Below are 25,218 nucleotides of genomic sequence, written 5' to 3'. Positions count from 1 at the left end.
TAGTGGTGCAGAAATTCCTGCACACCTACCAGGGGATGGACACTCTTTTGGGAGCGGCAAGGAAAACGGTGGGTCATTTTCGCCGCTCGGGTGGTGCCACAGCGACCCTTACAGCCGTGCAGCTGGAGCTGAACCTCCCACAGCACCGCCTCATTATAGACGTTCCAACACGCTGGAATTCCACCCTGGCGATGTTGGAACGTCTGGTTGAACAGAGGCGGGCTGTCAACCTGTACCTGGCCAGAGCCACCATGGATGCCAACTTGTTGGGGACCGGCACCACCCACCTCCCAGACATCATCCGCCCTGCTGAGTGGGGAAAAATGCAGCTGGTGTGCTTTGTGCTGGCACCCTTCCTGGAGGCCACCAACATGGTCAGCCGGGACCATGCGTCGCTGTGTGAGTGGGTGACCATTGTGTGCATGCTGGACAAGGCCCTCGATGCTCTGCTGGAAGTGGGAGAGGAAGCCTTGATCCAGCAGGAGCAGCAGCAGCACACTTCACAGTCCACCTCTGTGCAGCAGGAGGAGAATTCGGAGGAGTTGGAGGAGGACTTGGAGGAGTTGGAGGTCCCTGACCTTGAAGAGGAGGGGGCACAGCGGAGTGCAGCTGCAGTAGTGCGGGGGTGGAGAGAGCAAGATGAGGCTCCGGAATCAGAGGAGGACGACAGCACTGTCAGCGGTGCAGAAGATGATAGGTCAGCAGAGATGGCAGCCCTCTTCCCCATGGCAGTGCACATGCTGCAGTGCCTGCACAAAGACCCAAGGGTGAAGGAGATGAGTGCTCGGGAGGACATCTGGATCACCCTGATGCTGGACCCACGGCTGAAGGGGAAGCTGGCTCAGTTCCTGCCTGTAGGAGGAGACCCTGTGCGCCGAATCAGGGACTTGCAGCGGATTCTGGTTCAGCGCTTGGAGTAAGCCTTCCCCCGGACTCCCACTCCCCCTGCTGTCTCAGTCCAGCCAGCACAGCAGCAGGTGCCTGCATCCAGCATCAGCAGGCGCCCAACAAACCTGCTGTCTCTGACAAAGGCGCTCTATGCCACACCAGTACCGCTGCCTACAGAGGAGGTGCCTGCAGCAGCATCCGGCTCTCAAAGCCAGAACCAGCACTTGACCCGGATGGTGGCTGACTATATGGGGTCCTATAGCGGGCTTGACACCGACACCCCTGTGGACCCCTTGGAGTACTGGGTGAAGCACCTGGATATCTGGGGCGAGCTGGCGCAATACGCCCTGGAAGTGCTGTCCTGCCCGCCTTCCAGCGTTATGTCGGAAAGGTGCTTCAGTGCGGCCGGTGGCGTGGTCACTGAGAAGCGCTCTTGTCTGTCAGGCCAGTCTGTGGACAGACTGACTTTTTTAAAGATGAACGAGGCTTGGGCAGTTGGTGAGTTCCTGGCCCCTGTTGTTGGCAAGAGGGGGAAATGAAGTGGCTGAGTGGTTATCACTATGCCTGCTTAACCACCCTTTACCACCACAACCTCCTGAATCCATCTTCATGAAGCCAGGTTCTTATTTTTTGAACTGTGCTGTGGTACCTGCCATGGTCAACTATGTAAACACAATAGCTGTGTAATTTTTTTGGAGGTGTCTGTGCTGTGCGAGTTGTGGGGAGGCCCCAACTGCGTCAGTACAACCGCTTCCTGGAACCTCTCCTAATTTTTTACTGTGCCGTGGTACCTACAACAGTGCCATGGTCAACTATCTAAACACAATAGCTGTGTAATTTTTTTGGAGGTGTCTGTGCTGTGCGAGTTGTGGGGAGGCCCCAACTGCATCAGTACGACCGCTTCCTGGAACCTCTCCTAATTTTTTACTGTGCCGTGGTACCTACAACAGTGCCATGGTCAACTATGTAAACACAATAGCTGTGTAATTTTTTTGGAGGTGTCTGTGCTGTCCGAGTTGTGGGGCCCCAACTGCGGCACTACGACCGACCGCTTCCTGGAACCTCTCCTAATTTTTTACTGTGCCGTGGTACCTACAACAGTGCCATGGTCAACTATCTAAACACAATAGCTGTGTAATTTTTTTGGGAGGTGTCTGCTGTCCGAGTTGTGGGGAGGCCCCAACTGCGTCAGTACGACTGCTTCCTGATACCACTCTGATGTTGATTGACAGCTATTTTTTTGGGGGGGGGGATTTTAAGTCCACTCCCCACATCATCAGTGTTTCCCTTTTCGAAATTATGATGCTACATGCCTCATATTTCCTGAAAAACCTTTTTAAAGCAATGTAAAGGCCACTTCCGGGATTAAACACGGATATCCGAAACCGATCGGATACTAGGGTCGGATATCCGAATCAGATTCGGATCGGAAAATTTTGAATTCGGATATCCGACCCGGATCGGATAGTGGGGTATCCGGATCCGAATCGGATCCGGATTTTGAAAAGGGGTATCCGAGCAGCACTGCATGCCTTATCAAAGTTGACACGCCTTATCAGAGTAGCATAGCAAACTTATCCCTGCTAATTGGCAATGACGAGAGCTCGACTCGTCCTGCCCTAAACCCCTGCAGATTCGTATGCTACTCTGATAAGGCATGTTAACTTTGATGAGGTGTGTTATGTCTGATCAGGCATGCTATTTGTCTTTAGAGATGGCCTGAACCTCCGATTTTCGGTTCGGGAACTTCCGCCAAAGTTCGGTTCGCGCGAACTTCCGCGAACCGCAATAGACTTCAATGGGGAGGCAAACTTTGAAAGCTAGAAACACTTATGCTGGCCACAAAAGTAATGGAAAAAAATGTTTCAAGGGGTCTAACATCTGAGTTTTTGCATGGAGGAGTGAAATACACGCCAAAAGTCCCGGAGAAAAATCTGGATTTGACACAAAGCAGAGTTTTAAGGGCAGAAATCACATTGCATGCTAAATTGCAGGTCTGAAGTGCTTTAAATCATCTTGCATGTGTATACATCAATCAGGGAGTGTAATTAGAGTACTGCTTCACACTGACACACCAAACTCACCGTGTTAACGCACCGCAAACAGCTGTTTGTGTTGTGACGGCCGTGCTGGACTGATGTGCACCATGGCCAGAGTGCAGACAATAGCGGTTTTCAAGCCCATATGGTCACCAGGCTGAGGTAGCTCAATGACAGAACAACAGTGACTGTCCAGCTGACCAAATTTGGTCTGTCCACAATGAAGCAACAACGTTATTATCTTGGGTGTGCCCCCCCCCCCCCCCCCCTCGAGACACTTATATAGCCGGTGGTCATTGCTTCATTGTGATACGCAAGCCCCTTCAAGGTAATAATCACGAAGGGGAATTGGCACATGTACATGCCTTTTGTTTTGTTGTTGCAGCTGCAGTGCAGCCAGAAAAATTGGGCAGGCATGTACACGCACAAGAAAAAGTAGTATAGCGGCCGCTGGTAGCAGCAGCCTTAAAAATTCAGGAATCCACCTGGAGTCCTGGACCCTGTTGGTGGTGGCGGAGAAGACAGTCAAGCGGCCTGCAGGCAGAGGCGCTGTGTGGGGAGCGACTTAGTCTTGGGGCAGGCAGTCACATGGCGTGCAGGCAGAGATGCTGTATGTGGAGACTGACTTAGTCTTCGGGCGGGCAGTAGCCCTCCGGGATCCATGCCTCATTCATTTTGATAAAGATGAGGTACTGAACACTTTTGTAACTTAGGCGGCTTCTCTTCCCAGTGACAATGCCTCCAGCTGCGCTGAAGGTCCTTTCTGACAGGACGCTTGAGGCAGGGAAAGACAGAAGTTGGATGGCTAATTGTGACAGCTCTGGCCACAGTTCAAGCCTGCGTACCCAGTAGTTCAAGGGTTCATCGCTGCTCACAGTGTCCACATTCACACTTAAGGCCAGGTAGTCGGCTACCTGCCGGTCCAGGCATTGGTGGAGAGTGGATCCGGAAGGGCTAAGGCGAGGCATTTGGCTAAAGAATGTCTGCATGTACGTCATCACCATGAGATTGCTGGAGCATCCTGTCCTTGCCTGCGTAGACATGGGAGACGGATTACTGGCAGTAGTACCTTTATTGCGTTGTGCTGTGACATCACCCTTAAATGCACTGCAAAGCATAGTTGCCAGCTTGTTCTGCAAGTGCTGCATCCTTCCTGCCTTCTGGTGATTTGGAAACATCTCCGCCACTTTGTGCCTATACCGAGGGTCTAGTAGCGTGGCCTACCGGTACTGCTCATTCCCCTTGAGTTTTTTTATATGGGGGTCCCTCAACAGGCTGGACAGCATGAAAGATGCCATCTGCACAAAGTTGGATCCAGACGTACTATCGATCTCCTCTTGCTCTTCCTCAGTGACATCAGGTAAGTCCTCCTCCTCCCCACAGCAACGAACAATACCACGGGAACGTTGAGCAGCACAAGCCCCCTGCAATGCCTGCTGCGGTTGTTCTTCTGCCGCTGCCTCCTCTTCCTCCTCTAAAGACACACTTTCCTCATCATCCGATTCTGACTCCTCTTCCCCACATGACTCTTCCTCCTTTTCCTCCTCTCCCCTCTGTGCTGCCACAGGTGTTGAGGAAACATCTGGTTCTGATGAGAATTGATCCCACAACGCTTCCTCCCGTAACTGTTCCTGTTAACGCTCCTTCACAGCTTGATCCACCACTCTACGCATGGCACGCTCCAGGAAGTAAGCCTACGGGATCAAGTCGCTGATGGTGCCTTCACTGTGACTCACCAGGTTGGTCACCTCCTCAAACGGCTGCACAAGCCTGCATGCATTTCGCATGAGTGTCCAGTTGTTGGGCCAGAACATTCCCATCTCCCCAGACTGTGTCCTTCTACAGTAGTTGTAGAGGTACTGGGTGACGACTTTCTTCTGTTCTAGCAGGCAAGAGAACATAAGGAGGGTCAAATTCCAGCGAGTTGGGCTATTGCAAATCAGTCTTCTCACCGGAAACTTGTTTCTCCGCTGAATATCGGCAAAGCGTGCCATGGCCGTGTAAGACCGCCTGAAATGCCCACACAACTTCCTGGCCTGCTTCAGGACGTCCTCTAAGCCTGGGTACTTTGACACAAATCTTTGAATGACTAGATTCAGCACATGTCCCATGCAGGGTACATGTGTCAGCTTTCCCAAATTCAAAGCGGAGATTGCTGCCGTTGTCACACACCACGTTACCGATCTCCAGCTGGTGCGGGGTCAGCCACTGATCCATCTGTTTGTTAAGAGCAGCCAGGAGAGCTGGTCCAGTGTGACTCTCCACTTTGAGGCAATAAATGTCTAAGATGACGTGACACCGTCATACCTGGCATGCAGCATAGGCCTTTGGGAGCTGGGGCTGTGTAGCTGAAGAGGAGATTGCAGCACCAGTAGAGTTGAAACTGCCACTCAGCCAAGGAGGAGGAGGATGATGACAGCGAAGAGGATGTAGCAGGAGGAGAGGAGGTGGCTGGAGGCCTGCCTGCAAGCCGTGGAGGTGTCACAAGTTGGCCCGCTGCACAGCCACGTACTCCCCGCTTGCCATTGGTCACCAGGTTAACCCAATGGGCTGTGTAAGTAATGTACCTGCCCTGACCGTGCTTGGAAGACCAGGCATCCATGGTCAGGTGGACCCTTGACCCAACGCTGTGTGCTAGAGATGACACCACTTGCCTCTCAACTTCACGGTACAGTTTGGGTAACGCCTTTTTTGAGAAATAATTGCAGCCTGGTATCTTCCACTGCGATGTCCCAATGGCCACACATTTACGGAAGGCCTCAGAGTCCACCAGCTGGTATGGTAACAGCTGGCGAGCTAACAGTTCCACTGAGCCAGCTGTCAGACACCAGGCAAGGGGGTGACTGGCAGAAATTGGCTTCTTCCGCTCAAAGATTTCCTTCACAGACACCTGGCTGCTGTGGGCAGAGAAGCAGAAACCGCTCAAGGTCAGAGGCGGAGTGGAGTAGGGTGGCTGTGAAGATGCAAGGGAGAAAGCGGCTGAAGATGCTGCACCTGAAAGAGGAAGAGGAGCAGGAGGTTGGCTTTTCTTTTGTGTGCTGCTTTTCCTCTGGTGCTCTTCCTATTTCAGTTTCTGCCTTTTCTCCATGTGCCTTCGTAAGGCACTTGTCCCTACATGGGTGTTGGCCTTTCCACGGCTCAATTTTTGGAGGCAGAGAGAACAGATGGCATTGCTCTGATCTACAGCAGACACATTAAAACATTTCCAAACTGCTGAGCCTCCCTGGGGTGATGGCACTATGGTGGCATTAGCAGATGACATTGAAGGGCATGCTGGCTGGCTGTCCATAGATGGCAATACATGGCGCCGGACACTGCCACCAGCTGTTTCTGACAACGAGCTCCCCCTGCTTCTTTCAAGAATTTGTCTCCTCCTACTCCTCTCTGACTCCCCCTCTGAACTGTCCCCCTGTTTATCTCCTCTATTGGGAACATACGTGGCATCCGTATCATTGTAATCATCATAATCATCCTGCCCAGCTTCTCTAGCCTCAGACACCTCCAAAGCTGCACAAACAGCAGGTACTTCATCATCCTCCTCCTCACACGTTATGTCCGTAGTGTCGCCTAACTCAGACATATGAGGTGGTGTAACTTGCTTAGCGCCTTCATCTTGTTGTAACAATAATGGCTGTGTATCAGTGATTTCCCCACCAAATAACTCCTGCGAAGTGTCAAATGCAGCAGATGTGATGCTTGTAGTAGCGCTGGTGGTTTTGGAAAATGAGGTGTTCTGTGTTACATAGTCAACCACGTCCTGACAATCTTGGGAGTTGATGGGACGTGCCTTCTTGTGAGCACTGTACTCTGGTCCAGGGCCGCATGAAATCACATCAGCATGACCTCGCACAGACCTGACTGCGTGCATTAACGTAGGTAGGTGGGTGCACTGTGAACAACAGGTAGTTATATGCAGTGCTGGGTATTACAATGTGCACCTGTCACACACAGACAAGTACCGGACAGGCACAGTGACACTGCGTGTGCTCATGTAGGTAGGTGGGTGCACTGAAGTGAACAACAGGTAGTAGGTGTATGCAGTGATGGGTATTACAATGTGCAACTGTCACACACAGACAGGTACCGCACTGGCACAGTGACACTGCGTGTGCTCACGTAGGTAGGTGGGTGCACTGTGAACAACAGGTTGGTATATGCAGTGATGGGTATTACAATGTGCACCTGTCACACACACACAGGTACCGGACAGGCACAGTGACACTGCGTGCGCTCACGTAGGTAGGTGGGTGCACTGAAGTGAACAACAGGTACTAGGTATATGCAGTGATGGGTATTACAATGTGCACCTGTCACACACACAGGTAGTCAATGAATGTGCTGGGCCTGGCAGTAGCGCACACAGTAGGAATTACTAAGGCTGTCTATGCAACACAAGTGTCTGTTGGACACACACACACAAAAAAAAAATAGATCACAAGAGCAAGATTAGCTCTCAAAAGAGCTGTTGATGGGTGCTTTTTTAGCAATAAGAATCAGCAAGAAGCAAGCTAAGAAGCCTACAAAAGCCTAACTAAGCTTTCCTTATAAGTCTCTGCACAGCAGTTCTCCCTTCTCTAATTACTGCAGGCACATGAGTGAGTCCAATGCCTGACGATGCCTGCCTTTTATAAGGGGGGTGGGGCTCCAGGAGGGAGTGTAGCCTGATTGGCTAAAATGGGCCTGGTTAATTATCTTTGTCTATATATACAGCATATTTAAATATACATTTTTAGATAATCTCTCTGCAAAAAGTAAATGCTGCATTTCAAATTACTCATTTTGTTTATTACATTTAGTTTTTGAGGGTTTTTTAAGTAATTTTGCCTTTCTGCTTACTGAATTATCAGATGTTACGCTTAGATCTGTGCCTGGAATTAGCTCTTAACCACTCTTCTCATGCTTACCCCATTGAGCATCATGAGCTTTGAAAAAAAAAACTTTAAAAAATCTGATTCCCCACAGTCTGCAAATACATGATGCTGTGGAGGAAATGCTAAAAGTTCATTCGCAACACTTAAAAATTCTTCATGTAAGATAAAAGTTACCATAATGATATTATCATTAAATCCTTAACATGTTTTAAATCTTTAACATGATCTACTTTCTGATAGATTTTTACAGTTGTGTAAAACAGGTACGCTTTAAATTCACTTTCAAAAGTTAACTGTTGCTCCCATTTTTATCTTTACAGCAAAAGCTCAATTAAAATAAGAAGCATTTGAAATTGGTTGAGTTTGGTTTTTTGCTTGTCATGTATATTTCACATGGTGGGATATGATCGGGCTCAATAAAACCTTAATGTCTGACAAACGAGTTGTTGCTGCTCAGATCTCTGGAGCTCCAGCGGGAAGCATGCGAATAGATTATCATGGCATTGAGGGTTGTAGGTTTATTTCTGGCAGCAGAATTTCCAATTATGTTACTTCAAAGACTAGCTACACCCTTTTCAAATTATAAGTACAAGACATATATATTTAATGTGCCAGGTTTAAAAACGGAAGCAAAATTAGTGAAATGAGTGTCTTCTCCGAGGAATCATTGGACAGCCCTTTCACATTGGAGTCATGTTTACATATCTAGATATCATAATGTTTACCAATCACATTTTAGCTGTGCACAAAAAAAAGAACAGAAAAGTATTGAAAATGTATTTCACATTTCCATAAGCAACTGAAAAATAACTAAAAACTGAAATATTGAAGATGAATATAAAGAAAATATAAATGAAAATGGGAAGTTATTTAAAGCGAAGCGAGAGAGATATGGAGGCTTATTTTAAATAATACACATATCTGGATGCCCTGCTGAACCTCTGCCCATAATGCTTTAAGCCATAGACCCTGAATAAACATGCAAATCAGATGTCTATTAGGGATGATTGGAAAGAGCAAATACCGTTCCGCCGAAATTCGCGGATTCCGCCAGCGCTTAATTCCGTTGCCAATGAAAATTCTGGATTCTGGCGGAAAAATTAAACTGATCGCAAATGGAACCTTGTTTATGCTATATGGTAGCCCATAGACCCTATTGACTGTTCCCTTAGTCCTTTTTCTTCTTCCTCCATCCTCCTCCATAGGAGTGTCTTGTCTTCCAGGGAATTGTAGGATTTCAAAAGCCAGCTTATATACATTGGCCAGGAATCGAACCCAGGACTTCCACTCTGTAGGCTGCTATCCTAATCATTATACCACCAACACAACACACTACAATGCTACATGCTGAAGCCAGCCTAGCATGTACCATTGCGATATATCCAGGAGAAAAATGAGCTTGTTTAGTGAATTGTAGGATTTCAAAAGCCAGCTTACATACATTGGCCGGGAATCAAACCCAGGTCTAGTGCTTGGTAGGCAGCTCTCCTCACCACTATACCACCACCAACACTACATGCTGAAGCCAGCCTAGCATGCACCATTATGATGTATCCAAGAGAAAAATGAGCTTGCTTAGGGATTTTTAGGATGTCAAAAGCCAACTCACATACATTGGCCAGGAATCGACCACAGGCCTACCACTCTGTAGGCTGCTATCCTAAACATTATACCACCAACACAACACACTACAATGCTACATGATGAAGTCAGCCTAACATGTACCATGGTGATATACCCAAGAGAAAAATGAGCTCTCTCTCTCTCTCTCTCTCTCTCTCTTGATTTGATGCTGCCATAGCCCCTTAAGAGAAAGTGTCATTAGGGCTTTGCTGTAACATAGATTGTAGTGTAACTATTTCAACTAATGTACCCTTCTTAACCTTGAAGATTGTATACAAATGTAAGCAGGCTGCAGAGTGGTGCAGCAGAAATGTGCTGAGCCTATAACCTGGAGGTTGATGGATCAAAACCAACCTCTGCTAGGCATGATTTCATTTTTGCACCTCGCTTTATCGCATGGGCAAAATGGTTTCCATAGCCCTTTAAGAGAAAGTGTCATTAGGGCCCTGCCTTAACATAGATATTACAGTAGCTAAGACTGCTCCTGGGCCTTTCTTGTAGTTGAAGAGATGAGTGAACTGTGACACCACACTTAAAAAAACAAACAAACAGCAAACAGAGAAGCTTCCCCATATTGGAGCATTGGATTTGGTAAAGTCTTAAGCCAAATAGCCAATGTATTGTAAAAGACACAAGTAAGATTTAGGTTAGCAGGAATGGTTGCATGGCCACCTAGCTTTTCACCCTTCCCAGGCCAGCTAGGCTGACTTCAGCCTGTAGTGTTGGTGGAATAGTGGTGAGCATAGCTGCCCTCCAAGCAGTTGACCTGGGTTCCATTCCTGGCCAATGTATGTGAGTTGGCTTTTGACATCCTACAAATCCCTAAGCAAGCTCATTTTTCTCTTGGATATATCACAATGGTACATGCTAGGCTGGCTTCAGCATGTAGCATTGTAGTGTGTTGTGTTGGTGGTATAATGGTTAGGATAGCAGCCTACCAAGCTGTAGACCTCGGTTCAATTCCCGGCCAATGTATATGAGTTGGCTTTTGACATCCTACAAATCCCTAAGCAAGCTCATTTTTCTCTAAGAAAGCTCCTCAGGAGGAGGAGGAAGGATTACACTTCCTGATGTTGTAAAGCAGTGTTGGCCTGGAATTCAACATTAAATGAGATTTCTGACCTTAAAACAGTGGTTTGTATCAAATCTAGGTTTTTTATTGAGATATTTGAAGTGTATCCCAGTCAACCATGTCTCTGTTCAGGTTTGAGACTGCTTCATCTTTTTCATCATTTTTCTGGCCACCATAATTTTTCCTAAATTTAATAGTTCGCTTCTCTATTGAAGTCTATTGCGGTTCGCGAAAGTTCGCGAGAATCAAACTTTCGCGGTAGGTTCACGAACCAGGTTCGCGAACTGAAATTCGGAGGTTTGGCCCATCTCTGCAAACCAAGTAGTTAGCATAGCAGCCTGGCAGTTGTTGCTACATGGAAGCGATGGTATCACTAGAAAAAAAAACTTAAATACATTTTTGGATTTCACTTACTGGGCTTGATCCACTAAGACAAATAGCACGCCTTATCAAAGTTAACATGCCTTATCAACGTTAACACACCTTATTAGAGTAGCATACCGAGCGCTATGACTTGTGCCTGCTAATTAGCAATGAGGAGAGCACCACTCGTCCTGCCCTAAGCCCCTGCGGGTTGGTAGTGCTCGCTATGCTACTCTGATAAGGTGTGTTAACTTTGATAAGGCATGTTAACTTTGATAAGGCATGCTATTTGTCCTAGTGAATCAAGCCCACTGTGTGCTTGTGGCAGGCCTGTGACTCAGATTTCTCTTACTGTGTGATTGTGGCAGGCCTGTGACTTAGAAACTGCTAACAGGGATATGTGAGGGAGCAGGCTGGTGTTGTACTTTATACTGTTTGAACTCGATGGACGTATGTCTTTTTTCAACCAAAATAACTATGTAACTATGTAACACCAAAAAATCAATATGGCAGCTATAAAGAAATGTAATGTGTGTGTGTGTGTTGGGAGGGGGAGCAATGTTTATAGGTAAAACAAAATCCTGGCCACATCTATTTCTCTTTTAAGCTCTTCTAGTTGATAATTTCTGCCATGTTCAATCTGCTCCTGATCGAAAATGAGATTGATTTTCAGATCAGTAACCAGGGGCGTAACTAGAGAGGAGCAGCATTTTCTATCTGGGGGGGAGCTGTGGGGGGCCCCAACTACTAACCTTCTGTTCATCCAATACAGAGGACTATCCTTCAGATTAGGAGTTTTTGTGGCTACACTTGTTATGGGTGTGAAGATCATGATAGCCACACAAAGAAGGCAAGGAAGAGAGTTTGAACATGGAGGTCACTCCCATCAAAGCTTGCTGGGATGGTCCCATGAATTGTAGTAGTTACGCCACTGTCAGTACTGCACAAAATTGGTCACGTTTTCAATCTTGAGCAGATTGGACATGACAGAAATTATCAATCTGATACGAAAATTGCATTTTGGGTATCAGCCTGTGTTTTAATGATGTGGAGTGATTGTTCTGATTGTTGAGGGGAAATAGACTCTTGACTGAGGATGGGGGGGGCAATTTTTTCTGTTTGCCATAGGCACCATTTTATGCCTTGAGGACTTGAGGTTAACACATATGGATGGTTGAGCTGTACACTTACTATAATGGCAAGTTTTTAACCACATATGCAGTGGTTGACACATGGTGTGGTTACTGAACTGCAGAAAATTTCCACATGTAACATGTAAGGAACAGCTGCCACATGCTCAGGTGTTCATGAAGGGGGCAGACAACACCCCTGATGAATGCCTGAAGCTGCTGTTAAGTGCCTGGCAGATCCACAGGAGCAGATGACCGGCAGTGAGCCCTTAATGAGTTCATTGTTTGCCCTGTTTTTGCAGGTCTGTTTAGTTACTACAATTTTTCTTCACTCTAAAATTACATTTTTTCAAATCATTTTTCTAACCTGCAGAAAAATTTGACTCACTTTTACGGTGAAATTAGTAGAAAGGCAGCAAGATGTAAATCAGTGCTTCCTCCAACTTCATAAATAGACTCCAAAGAATACGGCTGAGTAGCTCTGAGGGTTTTGTCAATGTACGCCATTACTTATGGATATAGTTCACTTTTCAGTTTCTGCATTTTCATTTAAATGTGTTTGAATTGCTTCAATTTACAACAGACAGGGTCACTTGTGGAAAATTAAGCATTCTGTCTTGTTGATTGGCACAGACCACCCCTAACTGTAATTCTTTTTTAGACCTGCATTCAGTTTTTAAATTGTGCTTAATTTAGAAAACGCTCTGCATTATATCCAGCACAATAGCTATGTAAATGAGTTTACTGCTTGCCGAAAGATTGAAGTGATTGCAGAAAAGACTGAGCTTGTTGCAACATATCATTTAGATGATGTACATTAACCCTTTTAAAATAAAATCATAGTGTGAACATTAATGAGAACCTGTTAGCCTATGCATGCTGGCTTCTCCTGTATATTGACAACGTTTAAAGCACCTTACTCATTTTCATATAGAGTAACTAGCAGCACAAATGTGCCTTATACGCAAGAAATAGCAGGCGCATCACAGTGATTATGCAGCTAGTCATGTGTGCATTGAGGAATATGGTCTGTTTAGGTCTAAAGCTCTGGTGTAGTCTCCCTGAACTAAGAAATTCTATTACAGATGAAAGTTAACCATTTGCACTGCTAAGGCTCCTTTTGGGAAAATGTAATAACTTCAGCACCAGGGGGGTGGTTAGGGTTATGCACCACCAGGGGGGCGGTTAGGGTTAGGCACCACCAGGGGGGTGGTTAGGGTTAGGCACCACCAGGGGAATTTTAGGGTTAGGCACCACCAGGGGTGTGGTTAGGGTTAGGCATCACCAGGGGGGTGGTTAGGGTTAGGCACCACCAGGGGAGTGGATAGGGTTAGGCACTACCAGGGGAGTTTTAGGGTTAGGCACCACCAGGGGAATTTTATGGTTCGGCACCACCAGGGGTGTGGTTAGGGTTAGGCATCACCAGGGGGGTGGTTAGGGTTAGGCACCACCAGGATTGTGGTTAGAGTTAGGCACCACCATGGGAATTTTAGGGTTAGGCACCACCAGGGGAGTGGATAGGGTTAGGCACTACCAGGGGAGTTTTAGGGTTAGGCACCACCAGGGGAATTTAAGGGTTAGGCACCACCAGGGGTGTGGTAAGGGTTAGGCATCACAAGGGGGGTGGTTAGGGTTAGGCATCACCAGGGGGGTGGTTAGGGTTAGCCACCACCAGGGGTGTGGTTAGGGTTAGGCAGCACCAGGGGGTGGTTAGGATTAGGCACCACCAGGGGAGTGGATAGGGTTAGGCACTACCAGGGGAGTTTTAGGGTTAGGCACCACCAGGGGAATTTTAGGGTTAGGCACCACCAGGGGTGTGGTTAGGGTTAGGCATCACCAGGGGGGTTGTTAGGCTTAGGCACCACCAGGGGTGTGGTTAGGGTTAGGCATCACCGGGGGTGGTTAGGGTTAGGCACCACCAGGGGAGTGGTTAGGGTTAGGCACCACCAGGGGAGTTTTAGGGTTAGGCACCACCAGGGATTCTAGGGGTTAGGGATAGGTACAGGGAGGGTTCTGTGTCAGAGTAGGGTTAGGTATAGTTAGGGTTAGGCACCACCAGGGGGGTTTAGGGTTAGGCACCACCAGGGATTCTAGGGGTTAGGGATAGGTACAGGGAGGGTTCTGTGTCAAAGTAGGGTTAGGTATAGTTAGGGTTAGGCACCACCACGGGGGTTTAGGGTTAGGCACCACCAAGGGAGGGTTCTGTATGAGAGTAGGGTTGGGTTAAGCTGTATTGTTGAATAACATTACGATATTTAAAGTAATTATATTTTCATTTTGAATTACTATCTGTTTTAAAACGGTAATAATAATAATCGGAAACAAACAATTTTACATTACAAATACCGTTATTTATTGCTAATTACCTAATTAATTATTGCTAAATTACCTTTATTTTTATTTTGACGATAAATTGCGCCCACATTTGAGCGCGACTTCCCATAGTTACACGCGCTGCTCCCGTAGCAGAGCACATAACTTTAAATTCAGGCGGTCCTGTCAGGTATCGCTACCGTGATACTTCCCTGGCGGCCTCTACTATGTCAATTAACATGTTCATTGACATAGTAGGGGCCACTAGTGAAGTATTGCAGCAGTGATATGTCACAAGACCGCCTGCATTTAAAGTCACGCATGCTGCTATGGAAGCAGCACGCTTAACTAAGGGAAGGCACAGTCCTTACATGGCAGCTGCTATTTAAGGCGTGCATAGTGCATGCTCCTGCACATTAAGCAGCTTAATGAATCAAGCCCAAGCTCAGAATCACCCATGAAGAGATGGACTAGTCAAAAACCTTTCAATTCCATCAGATTTCTACTAACTACTGTAAGTGACAGCAACACAGGTAAAAAATAATTGATAGGTCATTTTACTGTAGAAGAAATGTACTTCTTATTTGTGTGTGTTTACATGTATTTTATATTTTACAATTTTTCCCAATAGTGCTCCTTTAAGGAATTAATCAAGGACTTTAGGAAAACTAAAGAGACTGGAAGGTGGAAGAAATGCTGTATAAGTTCTTATCTTTTCCTGTGACAACCACGACTCTCCTGTGGCCCATAATGCAGCTGTTCTCCTCCAATAATTTCTGTCTGGTCTCAGCCTGACGATGACCCAGTACAAAGAGCAGAGGAAGATGGCTGGAGTGCATGCATCAGACACTGTGATCATCACTGGAATGTGGATACATAAGATAGCGCTTATCCAGCATGCTTCTGATTGGCAGTATCTGCAAGAGAGAGGGAGAGGGGACCACTGGTCCCCAAGGAAAACAATATAGGGCATTTTATGAAGGTTGAACACACAGAGACCACTTTATGAGAGCACACTGGAGGGTTCATTCTATGAGAGAAAGCACAGGATTAACTATAGGAGGACAGAACAGGGAGAGCTATATTGGGGCACAGCACAGAGGCCACTATAAAGAGGCACAGAACAGGAACTATTATAAGGTGGCACAGCACAGGGACCAGTAAAAGAAGGGCACACCACATGTGCCATTATAAGTGGTACACATCATAGGGAATCTAAGATAAGGGTCACTGTTAGGACAAACAATGATAGGAGCCACTGTAAGGGGGAACAGCATAGGGGTTGTTATACATGAAAGATCTGTAAGGTAGCATTATTGGGGACACTATAATAGGGTCACAGTTTAATAGATGCAACTTAAAGGACTCACGGCCACGGGGTAACTAAAAAAAAAAGCTATTTTTACTTACCTGGGGCTTCTTTAAGCCTCTACCACTGGCAGCCTCTGAAGATTGGCCACCCTGGATGGGTTGGCATCTTCTGCGCATGCGCAGGCCTGCACCCATGCCATGCGTGCCCGCATCACTAGGAGTGAACTGCACCTGTACAGTACTACTGCGCAGGTGTAGCGCTCTCTCGATGATGCAAGCATGTTTGCACGCATCAAGGGCGCACGCCTGCGCATGTGCTGAAGACACAACCCCATATCAATTAACGTAGTAGCGGCCACAGTAGTCAAGTATCGCATTAACGGTACTGCACTACCGCAAGTAATTTACAACAATCAAGCGTACCTTAACAGCACACACTACACTGAAAGCACCACACCCTCAATTTACCTCACACTATGGGCTCGATTCACAAAGCGGTGCTAACCCAGTTAGAGACTTTAGGCATGATAACCATTGCACCACGCTGGTGAAAAGCCAGTTTAGGTGTGATAAGTTTAGGCATGATAAGTTTAGGTGTGATAAGTTTAGGCATGCTAAGTTTAGATAAGTTTAGATCGCTTGCAAAGTCCCGCACGCAAAGCAGCGCCATTAAACTCTATGCAAAGTGCACCAGACTTTGCTAGCGCAAAACTTTTGATCAGCTGTGCACTGCGGTGCTAACGCAGTTGGCGCTTAAACTTATCATGCCTAAACTTATCACACCTAAACTTATCACGCCTAAACTTATCACACCTAAACTTATTACACCTAAACTTATCATGCCTAAACTGAGTTTAGGCATGATAAAGGGCTTTTCACCAGGGTGCTAACTGTTAGCACCGCTTTGTGAATCAGGCCCTTTAGGCGTGATAACCATTTTTATCATGCCTAAACTCAGTTTAGGCATGATAAGTTTAGGCATGATAAGTTTAGGCATGATAAGTTTAGGCATGATACGTTTAGATAAGTTTAGATCACGCGCAAAGTCCCGCACGCAAAGCAGCGCCATTAAATTCTATGAAAGTGCACCAGACTTTGCTAGCGCAAAACTTTTGATCAGCTGTGCACTGCGGTGCTAACCCAGTTGGTGCTTAAACTTCTCACGCCTAAAAACGTATCACACCTTGGGCCTGATTCACAAAGCGGTGCTAACAGTTAGCACCCTGGTGAAAAGCCCTTTATCATGCCTAAACTCAGTTTAGGCATGATGGGCCTGATTCACAAAGCGGTGCTAACAGTTAGCACGCTGGTGAAAAGCCCTTTATCATGCCTAAACTGAGTTTAGGCATGATAAGTTTAGGTGTGATAAGTTTAGGTGTGATAAGTTTAGGCATGATAAGTTTAGGTGTGATAAGTTTAGGCATGCTAAGTTTAAGCGCCAACTGCGTTAGCACCGCAGTGCACAGCTGATCAAAAGTTTTACGCTAGCAAAGACTGGTGCACTTTGTATAAAGTTTAATGGCGCTGCTTTGCGTGCGGGACTTTGCAAGCGATCTAAACTTATCTAAACTTAGCATGCCTAAACTTATCACACCTAAACTTATCACACCTAAACTTATCACGCCTAAACTGGCTTTTCACCAGCATGGTGCAATGGTTATCATGCCTAAAGTCTTTTAGGCATGCTAACTGGGTTAGCACCGCTTTGTGAATCGAGCCCGATAAGTTTAAGGGCTCGATTCACAAAGCGGTGCTAACCCAGTTAGCATGCCTAAAAGACTTTAGGCATGATAACCATTGCACCATGCTGGTGAAAAGCCAGTTTAGGCGTGATAAGTTTAGGTGTGATAAGTTTAGGTGTGATAAGTTTAGGCATGATAAGTTTAGATAAGTTTAGATCGCTTGCAAAGTCCCGCACACAAAGCAGCGCCATTAAACTTTATACAAAGTGCACCAGACTTTGCTAGCGTAAAACTTTTGATCAGCTGTGCACTGCGGTGCTAACGCAGTTGGCGCTTAAACTTAGCATGCCTAAACTTATCACACCTAAACTTATCATGCCTAAACTTATCACACCTAAACTTATCACACCTAAACTTATCATGCCTAAACTGAGTTTAAGGGCTCGATTCACAAAGCGGTGCTAACCCAGTTAGCATGCCTAAAAGACTTTAGGCATGATAACCATTGCACCATGCTGGTGAAAAGCCAGTTTAGGCGTGATAAGTTTAGGTGTGATAAGTTTAGGTGTGATAAGTTTAGGCATGCTAAGTTTAGATAAGTTTAGATCGCTTGCAAAGTCCCTCACGCAAAGCAGCGCCATTAAACTTTATACAAAGTGCACCAGTCTTTGCTAGCGTAAAACTTTTGATCAGCTGTGCACTGCGGTGCTAACGCAGTTGGCGCTTAAACTTAGCATGCCTAAACTTATCACACCTAAACTTATCATGCCTAAACTTATCACACCTAAACTTATCACACCTAAACTTATCATGCCTAAACTGAGTTTAGGCATGATAAATGGCTTTTCACCACGGTGCTAACTGTTAGCACCGCTTTGTGAATCGAGCCCCAGGCATGATAAAGGGCTTTTCACCAGGGTGCTAACTGTTAGCACCGCTTTGTGAATCAAGCCCCAGGTGTGATAAGTTTAGGTGTGATAAGTTTAGGCATGATAAGTTTAGGTGTGATAAGTTTAGGTGTGATAAGTTTAAGCGCCAACTGCGTTAGCACCGCAGTGCACAGCTGATCAAAAGTTTTACGCTAGCAAAGACTGGTGCACTTCGTATAAAGTTTAATGGCGCTGCTTTGCGTGCGGGACTTTGCAAGCGATCTAAACTTATCTAAACTTAGCATGCCTAAACTTATCACACCTAAACTTATCATGCCTAAACTTATCACACCTAAACTGGCTTTTCACCAGAGTGGTGCAATGGTTATCATGCCTAAAGTCTCTAACTGGGTTAGCACCGCTTTGTGAATCGAGCCCCTAAACTTATCGGGCTCGATTCACAAAGCGGTGCTAACCCAGTTAGAGACTTTAGGCGTGATAACCATTGCACCATGCTGGTGAAAAGGCAGTTTAGGCGTGATAAGTTTAGGTGTGATAAGTTTAGGTGTGATAAGTTTAGGCATGCTAAGTTTAGATAAGTGTAGATAGCGTGCAAAGTCCCGCACGCAAAGCAGCGCCATTAAACTCTATGCGAAGTGCACCAGACTTTGCTAGCGCAAAACTTTTATTCAGCTGTGCATTGCGGTGCTAAGGCAGTTGGTGCTTAAACTTATCATGCCTAAACTTATCACACCTAAACTTATCATGCCTAAACTTATCACACCTAAACTTATCACACCTAAACTTATCATGCCTAAACTGAGTTTAGGCGTGATAAAGGGCTTTTCACCAGGGTGCTAACTGTTAGCACCGCTTTGTGAATCAGGCCCATCATGCCTAAACTTATCACACCTAAACTTATCACACCTAAACTTATCATGCCTAAACTGAGTTTAGGCATGATAAAGGGCTTTTCACCAGGGTGCTAACTGTTAGCACCGCTTTGTGAATCAGGCCCCTAATCTTATCATGCCTAAACTGAGTTTAGGCATGATAAAGGGCTTTCCACTAGCGTGCTAACTGTTAGCACCGCTTTGTGAATCAGGCCCTATGTGAGCCTGTTAGTGTTAATGAATCAACCTGCATATCAGGTGAAACCATTTTTTAAAAATACAGTGCGGTCACTCAATTACTTTAATTTAGCACAGTGATGGGCTGCAACAGTGACACAGCCACACACGACATAGGTGATGTAGAGTACTTTGAGCTAGCTACACATACACACACAGCACAAATAACAACAAAAAACACAGGATCAAAAGGACTTTCAGGGTCCCTTCTTGATGAACTGCAAGGAGCAGAACACTTATGGAAGCAGCTTCACAGCACTGGAAAGCACAGATCAGTTTCGGCAAGCTATCTATCTGTCCCTCAATAAGCAACACTGACTCCAGGCAGACTGTAAAATGGCTGCAAGGTTCATTTCTTTCATGGGGGCGTGGTCCGTGTGTTGAAAATGCTTAATTGGCTGTCCTGTCCCACCTGACATAGGCGTGAAGGGGCAAAATATGGTTCCATGTTAAAGTCTGGGGCAAACACAAACTTTGTGTAAAGTTTTAATTAAATGAGGAAGGGTGAATGTTCATCGCAAACTGTCCACCATAGTGAAATGCAGGCCATCACTATTATTTAATAAAAATAATTCTAAATAGTGGGAATCAAGGTAGGGTGAGATAGCTTATTTCCTGATGCTAAAGAACAATAGCAAAGACAAGTGGGGAGGCGGGGTATCTATGGCTTGAACTGCTGAAACTTCACCTATCCACCAGTACACAATAGCAGGTTGCAGTGCAAGAATCAGTAGCACTAGCGCTGCCTAAGGTGATGATCTTCTGGATGTTTTGAGAAATCAAAGCATGCAAAGCACCTTCCCAAAGACAAATCATTGGCAGCAATCACTGACTGGCCCATAGATATAATGGTATCTGATAGTATGTCCTTGGCTGTATAACATCAGAGGACCTAATGGGTTACTTGGTAACCATACTTGAACAGTGACCTAGCTACTGCAGCATACTCTGTAGGCTTTGTTGTGAGCCACTTCACACATACAAATGTGGACAGAGTAACATACATAAAAATAAATTAGATATGGAAATCAAAAAACCTTTTGCCTCTCACAGTTGCCTTAATAGAGTTATTCCGTCACCTGCAAATTCCCTAAGAATTACTTTGTTGTAACACAGGAATGTCCAGGCTTATCCATGAAGGCACACCTAAAATAATGCAGTTTACATTCAATAAGGAGTTTTAAATTCTAGCAAACTGCTACATCCTGTGCCTTTTGTACACAGAATCACTCTCATTGGCTACAAGCATGTGCCATTTTATAAACAAAATCATGTTTATCAGCTATATCCAGCACCCTTTGATAAACAAAATCATGCTGTAATATGTACGAACAGAGGCGCCAAGCAGAGTAAAACAATGTTCTAAAAATGATAAAAAGAGGGAAGTCGAGGTAGACTTACCTCGCTCTGGTAGTGGACATATATTCAAATGCAGAGTAAAAAATATACAATATACAATCTCACATGCCTTATGGACCTGAACCAGTTTTATATGCTCCTGTACTGCCTGATGAAGCGGGACTGTTGACCGCGAACAGGGCTGTATTTAGGGTTTGGGCTCCCCTAGGCACCCCAAACCTATGACACCCCCCCCCCCCCAGGAGGAGGCCGTTGGCGGCACAAATTGGGCGTGGCCACAGAATGCAGTGGGCGTGTCCATAACACAGTGGGTGTGGTCAATTAAAATTTCCTAGTAAGAGTGCAGCCCAAAGTCGGTGGGGCCATGTTTTCTCCCCAGGTATGAGTAAAGTGACCCTAAAAAAGCAAGTAGGAAATGTCCCCCCCCCAAACCCGCCCCCCACACACACACACATTAGCCAGTGTTCTTTCGCACAAAATAGTGGTAGGTATTAGATTGTGAGATCCCCTGAGAAAAGTCAGTAACATGACTACGTTCTCTTCAAAGTGCTGCAGAAGATGCCAGTGCTATATAAATACATAAGAATATGGTAGGACATTAGACTATGGTAGGATTAGATTGTAAGCTCCTCAAAGGATAGTCAGTGACATGACTACATACTCTGAAGTACTGCTGAAGATGGCAGTACAATATAGTACAGTAGTATGGCAGCATGGTGGTGTAGTGGTTAGTGCTCTCGCCTTGCAGCACTGGGTCCCCGGTTCAAATCCCAGCCAGGTGAACATCTGCAAGGAGTTTGTATGTTCTCCCTGTGTGTGGGTTTCCTTAAGACACTCTGGTTTCCTCCCACATCCCAACAATATACAATACAGATAAGTTAATTGGCTTCCCCTAAAAATTGGCCCTAGACTACGATACTTACATACATATATGACTATGGTAGGGATTAGATTGTGAGCACCACTGTAGGACAGTTCGTGACAAGACAATATATACTCTGTACAGCGCTGCGTAATATGTTGGCGCTATATAAATAACTAGTATAAGTACAGTCAGTGGCGGCTCCAGGGTTTTTTGGGGGGGTGCTATGCAGGGCTGGACCAGTTTTTGTGGCTATAACCTGCAGCGCGCAAAAAAAATGGGCATAGCCATGACCAGATGAGGGCGGGGCTAACTGTAATTTAAAGTGAACCCGAGGTGAGAGTGATATGGAGGCTGCCATATTTATTTCCTTTTAAAGGGACACTTAAGCCAAATAAAAAAAAATAGTTTTACTTACCTGGGGCTTCTACCAGCCCTCTGAAGCTGTCCAGTGCCTACATAGACTCGCTCCGATGCTCCTGGCCCTGCCGGCAGCCACTTCCGGTTTTGGCGACAGGAGCCGACAGGCCGGGAACGCGAGTGATTCTTTGCGATCCTGGCCATAATAGCACCCTCTATGCTGTTAGGCCTAGTGCACACCGGAGCGTTTCCGCTGCGGTTTGCGATCTGCTTGCGGGTGCGGATCTGCTAGGGTAATGCATTTCAATGGGGTGGTGCACACCAGAGCGGGAGGCGTTTTGCAGAAACGCATACTCCCGGGCTGCAGCAGATTTTGGATTGCGGATGCGTTTCTGCCTCAATGTTAAGTATAGGAAAAACGCAAACCGCTCTGAAAAACGGCACTTCAGAGCGGTTTGCCAGGCGTTTTTTGTTACAGTAGCTGTTCAGTAACAGCTTTACTGTAACAATACATGAAATCTACTACACCAAAAACGCTACACAAAACCGCAAAACGCTAGCTGAAACGCTGCAGAAAAATAAGAAAAAGCGTTTCAAAATCTGCTAGCATTTTGCGGATCTGCTAGCGGTTTTTGGTGTGCACCAGGCCTTATAGCATATAGCATATATCATATATCATATAACAGCATAGAAGGCGCTATTACGTCCAGGAATGCGAAGAATTCTCGCGTTCCCGGCCTGTCGGCTCCTGTCGCCGAAACCTTAAGTGGCTGCCGGCAGGGCCAGGAGCATCAGAGCGAGTCTACATGGGCACCGGACAGCTTCATGGGGCTGGTAGAAGCTCCAGGTGAGTAAAACTCATTTTTTTTATTTGGCTTAAGTGACCCTTTAAACAATACTAGTTGCCTGCCAGCTTTGCTGATCTATTTGGCTGCAGTAGTGAACTGAATTACGCCAGAAACAAGCACGCAGCTAATCTTGTCAGTTCTGACAATATTGTCAGAAACCCCCGACCTGCTGCATGCTTGTTCAGGGTCTGTGGTTGAAAGGATTAGAGGCAGAGGACCAGCACGGCAGCCAGGCAACTGGTATTGCTTAAAATATTACTCTCACCTCGGGTTCCCTTTAAAAGTGCAACGCAAAGACAGTGGGCCCAAGTTTTGGTCACCCTTTCCCCAGAAAATTCACATAATTGTGCAGGTTTTCTCAAGAAAATACACGTGATGTGAACAGATTTGATCAGAAATACGAGCAATAATGTCAGCACAGATTTGATCAGAAATACGTGCAATAATGTCAGCAGATTTGATCAGAAATATGAGCCATAATGTCAGCAGATTTGATCAGAAATACGTGCAATAATGTCAGCAGATTTGATCAGAAATACGTGCAATAATGTCAGCAGATTTGATCAGAAATACGAGCAATAATGTCAGCAGATTTGATCAGAAATACGAGCAATAATGTCAGCAGATTTGATCAGAAATACGAGCAATAATGTCAGCAGATTTGATCAGAAATACGAGCAATAATGTCAGCAGATTTGATCAGAAATACGAGCAATAATGTCAGCACAGATTTGATCAGAAATACGTGCAATAATGTCAGCAGATTTGATCAGAAATATGAGCCATAATGTCAGCAGATTTGATCAGAAATACGAGCAATAATGTCAGCAGATTTGATAAGAAATACGAGCAATAATGTCAGCAGATTTGATAAGAAATACGTGCAATAATGTCAGCAGATTTGATCAGAAATACGAGCAATAATGTCAGCAGATTTGATAAGAAATACGAGCAATAATGTCAGCAGATTTGATCAGAAATACGAGCAATAATGTCAGCAGATTTGATAAGAAATACGAGCAATAATGTCAGCAGATTTGACCACAAATACGAGCAATAATGTCAGCAGATTTGATCAGAAATACGAGCAATAATGTCAGCAGATTTGATAAGAAATACGAGCAATAATGTCAGCAGATTTGACCACAAATACGAGCAATAATGTCAGCAGATTTGACCACAAATACGAGCAATAATGTCAGCAGGTTTGACCACAAATACGAGCAATAATGTCAGCAGGTTTGACCACAAATACGAGCAATCATGTCAGCAGATTTGACCACAAATACGAGCAATCATGTCAGCAAATTTGACCACAAATACGAGCAATCATGTCAGCAGATTTGACCACAAATACGAGCAATAATGACAGCAGATTTGACCACAAATACAAGCAATAATGACAGCAGATTTGTCCAGAAATAAGAGCAATAATGACAGCAGATTTGTCCAGAAATAAGAACAATAATCATGTCAGCAGACTTAACTAGAAATACATTACCTTGTGACCTCGTCCCCCGTCCACCGCAAGAGGGAAACTCTGCATGGCGGCGCCGCCGCGTGGTCTAGTGACGTCACTAACTAGACCACACCAGCGGCATGCAGAGATCAGGATGACGTCCCTGCTGGCCGCTGCCACTCTGCTGTAGGGCGGGGGGACCCTCCGTGTGTGTGTGCTCTTCGCCGCACCCCAAGCTCTCGCCCCCCTCGTCCCCCCGCCCCCCCCCCCCCCCCCAAAAAAAAAAATTATAAAAAATGTAAAAGAATTTAAAAAAAGAAAAAAAAAAGAATTTTTTTTTTACTAAATTTACTATAGGTGGCCGCCCCCCCCGAGGACCCGCCCATGGCACCGTCCCACGGGTGCATCTTAATAGATATGGCCCTGACCGCGAAACGCATTGTGATTTTATGGAGCTGTGAATAAATTGTATATTTTTTACTCTGCACTTGAGTATATGTCCACTACCAGAGGGAGGTAAGTCCATCTCGACTTCCCTCTCTTTATCATTTTTAGAACATTGTTTTACTCTGCTTGGCGCCTTTGTTCGTACATATTACAGCACGATTAAGTCCACCCCTGGTGGAGGGGTTCTTTCCCCATTCTCCTATCTACAGAGAGCGACTTTTATACCTGAGTGGGGTCAGGTACTAATACTCCCCACCTGCCTGTCAAGTGGTTGCCTGATGGTAACCCACCCTTGTGAGTATAAGAACCTTTGACATTACATTATATATTGAGCTTACCAGACAATATTGCACTATCGGGCTCTTGATGTCCTCTGTTTTGTTTTTACAAATAAACAAAATCATGTTTAAAAGCTACATCGGGCACCCTTTCATAAACAAGATTATGTTTATCAGCTACATTGGGCACCCTTTTATAAACAAAATCATGTTTATCAGCTACATAGCTACATCGGGCACCCTTTTATAAACAAAAATCAAGTTTTTTGGCTAATGGCTACATTTGGCACACTTTATTAACAACATCACATTGA

This window comes from Hyperolius riggenbachi, chromosome 2, assembly GCF_040937935.1.
Source record: "Hyperolius riggenbachi isolate aHypRig1 chromosome 2, aHypRig1.pri, whole genome shotgun sequence".
In the NCBI taxonomy this organism is placed as follows: Eukaryota; Metazoa; Chordata; class Amphibia; order Anura; family Hyperoliidae; genus Hyperolius; species Hyperolius riggenbachi.
The sequence above is the reverse complement of the archived record's forward strand: the minus strand, read 5'-3'. Positions refer to the sequence as shown.